Raw genomic sequence first — 5,644 nt, forward strand, 5'->3', positions numbered from 1 at the left:
TATGGAAATACCAGGCCAACCCGGCTGCTGATACATGGAAATACCAGGCCAGCATAATAAGTGTTGCTGATATATAGAAATACCAGGCCAGCATAATTGATCATTGTGGTTGCTGATACATGGAAATACCAGGCAAACCACATTTCATCATTGTGGTTGCTGATATATGGAAGTACCAGGCCAACCACATTTTTCCATTTTCGTCACAAACACCATTAAGTCTCACATTTTGTTGTTTATTCGCTAGATGATCGAATTCACTAAAATAGTATTAGTAACTAAAATATTGTATCATAGATAATATAAATACGGGTATAAAATGTAGCATATACATGCTTATCAACACCCCCACACTTATATTTTACTAGTCCTCGAGCAAAACAAAGATATTATGCAATTGATTTTTTTTTTATTCTAAGAAAAGTGAAAACCTGCAAAAATATGGATAATGACCAACTCCCCCACACTTAAACATTACATTGTCCTTAATGTAATTGAGTCATCCAACGTAAAAATTAAGATGGGAAATACAAAAATAAACAATAAAAATAAGAGATAGAGTAGAGGGAACAAACCTGATGGGTTGACTCTCATGAAGCGAAATGTATTTGTTTCCCTACTTGACAATAGCATGTAGTCTCAAACAAGGTGAGGTTTGTACTCCAAAGTAGACATCCAATCATATATATAGAGTCTAAACAGTTGAGGATCATCCCAACTAATCCGGTCAGCTGAAGATATGTCCCTGTGAACACTATAAACCTTCAAAACGGTATGTAAATTCATTCTCAATCGAAAACTGTAAGTGATTTTCAAATAGTGCATAGATGGGATAAGTAAATCATTCCCATACGCAACAAATTCAGATTGTTTGACAGTTTTTATTGGAAGAACACGCTCTAAATCAGGTTCTAAATCAGCTGAAATAATTTCCGCGGAACAAGAGCTCAATGGAGCAATAATATCACGACTCATAGACCCATTATCATCTAAAACGGTTTCATTATTAATATCATCAAGACAAAAAAATTCATAACTTAATGGCTTAAGGGTCAAGGTCGGATCTTTCTCGACTGATGGAACTAGTCGAGACTCGGACAAAACTAGAGGTTCTAATTTGGGGTTCCATTTATTAGTGTCTAGCAACGATGCGGAGTTTAACAAGGCATTGACTTCACAAATAACACTTATATCATCAAAACAAAACCCAAAATGATCTAAGCAAACCTATAATGGATCTTCCAAGTGGCTCTCGCAAAAGCTTGCCGAGTACATACTTGCTTTTCGCCCGCAACACTTCGTACTAAGGTACCTAAAAAGAAATCAAGCAAACTGCATAAAAAGACTAAAAGAAATTTAAAAGAAAAATAAAAATAAATTATGTACAAAAACTAAAAATAAACTATATACAATGATATCAACAAAAGAGTATTTTGCAACCACTCCCCGGCAGCGGCGCCAAAAACTGATGTGATTTCAAATTGAGTTGTAGTAATAAGTTCGTTAAGACTTGTGAAAGCAAAAGATTTTAGACTTATAAAACTTAAAAATAGAAAAATTATTGCAAAATTGATTTCAAGATATTAAAAGTAACCAAGACACTAGATTCCACTATTACACATGAATGAACGATACCAAATATGTTTCAAAACTCTAACTATCCTTTAAGTCCTTTATTTCTTAATTCACACATAATCAAACATATTACCAAATATTAATTGTATTCCCTAAGAATAGACTATCAATTAATTAAACAAAGTATAATCTATCAAATTGAATCACAAGTAATTAAGAAAATTATGTGAACATTTAGAACTCCGCAAAAGCGGTGATTGAATGAATTATAAATTGTAAATTAGAGAAAATGGAAGCACACAACGTCTAACTAGTAGACAATGGCAAGTACAGGTCGTTCCCACGAGAAGTGTGAAATACTCTACCAACTAATACCAAGAATTAACTAATCAATAGGATGATGTTTAGGAATTTTTTAGATATCCGGAACAAAATGAAATAATAAATAATAGTAACAAAATGGGCCATGGGTTATTAAGGTTTTCGATTTCCACCAATTCAATCATATAAACTCAACTAATCTCTATGTATTACTTAAGACAAATATTGAACTCAATCTCATGACTCGGAAGATGGTATGTTAAATTCTAAAATATTGTTTCTCCGCTGTAATCTCCTTCGCTTCATGGGTAGTGATTCTAAAGCATTACCTATCAATCCTAAAGCATATCACGTCAATGGATTTAACCGAAGCACGAAATATCAATTGAAAAGCATAGATAATCAAAACAACCACATAAACGATTAATCACCAAGTTATATGAAGAGAAATTACTAGTCAATGAATTATTATTAGAGATATCATCGTAATGTTTAAACAATTAATTGGCTTCCATCTTGACCCTAACAAACGATTTAAAAAACCATGGAGAAAATGAAATCAAAATCACAAAACCCTTGTTACTCCTCTACGGTTCTGCAGCCGCGCCTCTCCTCTCAAATATTCGACCTCCTTCTTATACACCTTCCCTTTCTTTTACTTCATTAAACAAAGTATCAAAATAAATTATTCTATGAAATACTTGCACACAATTTTATGTCGTCATGGGTATCTTTCCCCAAATAGTATTGCCACCTCGTTCTTCCAATGAAATAATAAACTCTCCTTATTTACAAAATCTCCCAAATGAAGAAAGAATTATTTTATTTCCAAAATAATCTCACGTGTAAATATTCGTTAATTAATTCTTCACATGGCAAATAAATTATCCTTCCCGGTGGAATATATTTGTAATAAAGTACGAAAGATAAAATACTTCTCATTTTCAGTTTGCATGTGCCAACCCCATTTTGATTTCAATTCCTTTGTTGCGTTTGTGCCTCGCCTATGAAACAATTTTATGCTGCTGATATATATGGAGATACCAGGCCAGCTACATTTTGTCATTTTTTTTAATTTTGGTTGCTGATATATGGAAATACTAGGCCAACCTCATTTCATCATTGTGGTTGCTGATATATGGAAATACCAGGCCAACCCCATTTCATAATTGTGGTTGCTGATACATGGAAATACCAGGCCAACCCGGATGTTGATACATGGAAATACCAGGCCAGCATAATAAGTGTTGCTGATATATAGAAATACCAGGCCAGCATAATTGATTATTGTGGTTGCTGATACATGAAAATACCAGGCCAACCACATTTCATCATTGTGGTTGCTGGTATATGGAAGTACCAGTCCAACCACATTTTTCCATTTTCGTCGCAAACACTATTAAGTCTCACATTTTGTTGTTTATTCGCTGGATGATCGAATTCACTTGTACTTTCTACAAAAGCACTAAAATAGTATTAGTAACTAAAATATTGTATCATAGATAATATAAATATGGGTATAAAATGTAGCATATACATGCTTATCAGTGTGGCAAATCGTTTCCAAGATTGTAAGTATGAAAAAGGACTTGCAAAGTAAAAATGTCATCATACTTTGAACATGTGCAGTAACTCATATCATTAATTGTTGAAATATATTCCTTAATAGCTAAAGGAGAATCCCAGCATCGCAATAAATTGAGAATTTTTTAATTAATATTTCTTAGTTTTTATATGCTATTTAATTTCCAGCAATTTAATGCATATCTTTAGAAAATAATAATTAGTAATGTGCATTTACGGATTATAGATTTTTCTATTGGGATTTCGGTCGATATTTGGACAGTGTATTTCCAGGAGTTATGAAAACCGATTTTGTGTTTATTGCATATCTTTGAGAATATTCGGTTTTGGAAATTCCTTGGTATCCAAACTTCCTTGTCTATAAATATAGAAGTTTGCATTTCTAGCAAACCAATCTTCAGAGCCAGCAAAACTACCTAGATATGTTGTTACTGGTGGATCCGCCTATTCGGAGAGGAAAGTAATCTAATTTGGCGAAATCTCTTACGTCCGCTCACTTTAAAAACTTCTTTGGTATTGAGAAGCTCTATTAGTACCGTTGGTGGGAAACTAGATAATTGCGGTTTATTATTAGTTTTCGATTGACTAACGGTTGTTGAACTTAGATTGCACCTAGTTTGTTTATGCTTGAGAATCTTCTCTTCTGATATAAGATTCACTCAAACTAGATCGAAGTTTCGATGGGGATCTTTAGACTGTTTGTAGATCTAAATACGTCTTGTGATAATCCAACGTTAACAGACTCCGTTATGTGTAAAAGGTTCAAGTTGATCGTGTATAGGTGCTGATTGAAGATTAAATAATATTTGAAGACAAGAAGACTTTTTGGGTTCATAATCTTTGGTGTGCACAATACTTGTTTCGGCCGGAAAGGGATCCAAATATAATCGGTTTATCTTTGTGATAGATTGGATTGATTAGTTGAGTAGATCGGTATCAATACACTTCTTTGTGATTAATAGTATTGATTGCATAGTCTAACAATTACTTCGGTAGTTGTTGAGAGATTTATATAAGGACCCGACAAAGGAGTTTATTGGTTAAATGGAAGAGCCTTTGTCAGACTCATATCACGTTGTTTGAAAAGAGTTGTTACCGAACAGATTCCTTGTTCCTTTACAGTTTGGAATACGAACCAAAGGAATTGTTCCAAGTGCGTGACTTATTTACAAGTTGGAGGCGCAGGGATACTGAGGGAACTAGGTGAACTATAGGTTTAGTTGCTTGGTCTCAACTATATGAAGTTGGTTTGATTTTGTATAGCGGCTTAATTCTGAGAGTATTCAATTCTGGACTAGGTCCCGTGGTTTTTCTGCATTTGAGGTTTCCTCGTTAACAAAATCTTGCTGTGTCATTTACTTTTATTTTTTGCAATTATATTTGTGTTTATTATAATTTAAAGTAAATCGCACAAACGTTAATTCCTATTTTACTTGATAGACAATCCTTAGAGTTTGGTTAAGTCCGAACCTATTATCAAGTAAACATACTTCGTTGTTGTATTGTCTCGATCTTGTATCCATAGACGATCACACGAAGTGTGAACCGATTAGTTGTATTGTATCGACTCAGTCCATAGACAATCACTTTTCGAAAAGGACTTATAGGTGGAAAAGTTTTAGATTGAGGTATATTTGGGTACCCTAGTCTTTTCAATTGGTATCAGAGCAGACAAACACGAAAAGATCTAACAATCTGTGTTTAGTGTGATCCAACCTATAAGAATCAAATCTAATGGATGATTCAGTTAACGTAAATCAAGATCAAAAATTAGCACTTGAGAATAACATCTTCTGTAAATCTACTGAACAGGCTGATCCCTATAATGTGGATTCTGGTGAATGGCAAACCTGCCTTAATAAACAACTTGATGAAATTTCTGAAGATGGTGACTCAAATTTCGATCAAGATATTGAAGAAGATATGTCAGAATTTTCGACTTTTCTAAGTGTTATTTCCGGAAGGAAGCTATCTACCTCAGATGTAATTGAGCTTCTTACTCCTCTCTGCAGAGAAAATAAGAAACTAAGAAAAATCTTCTCAGGCTTCTTTTATGGATATCAAAATTCCAGGTATCTTCTTAAAGACTTCAAAGAAAGTCTACTCTAAAAAAATATTGAGTTTGAAAATCTTAACAGGAAACATTACTTGTTGAATAAGAAAC

Source organism: Papaver somniferum, chromosome 8 (assembly GCF_003573695.1).
Source record: "Papaver somniferum cultivar HN1 chromosome 8, ASM357369v1, whole genome shotgun sequence".
Lineage (NCBI taxonomy): Eukaryota > Viridiplantae > Streptophyta > Magnoliopsida > Ranunculales > Papaveraceae > Papaver > Papaver somniferum.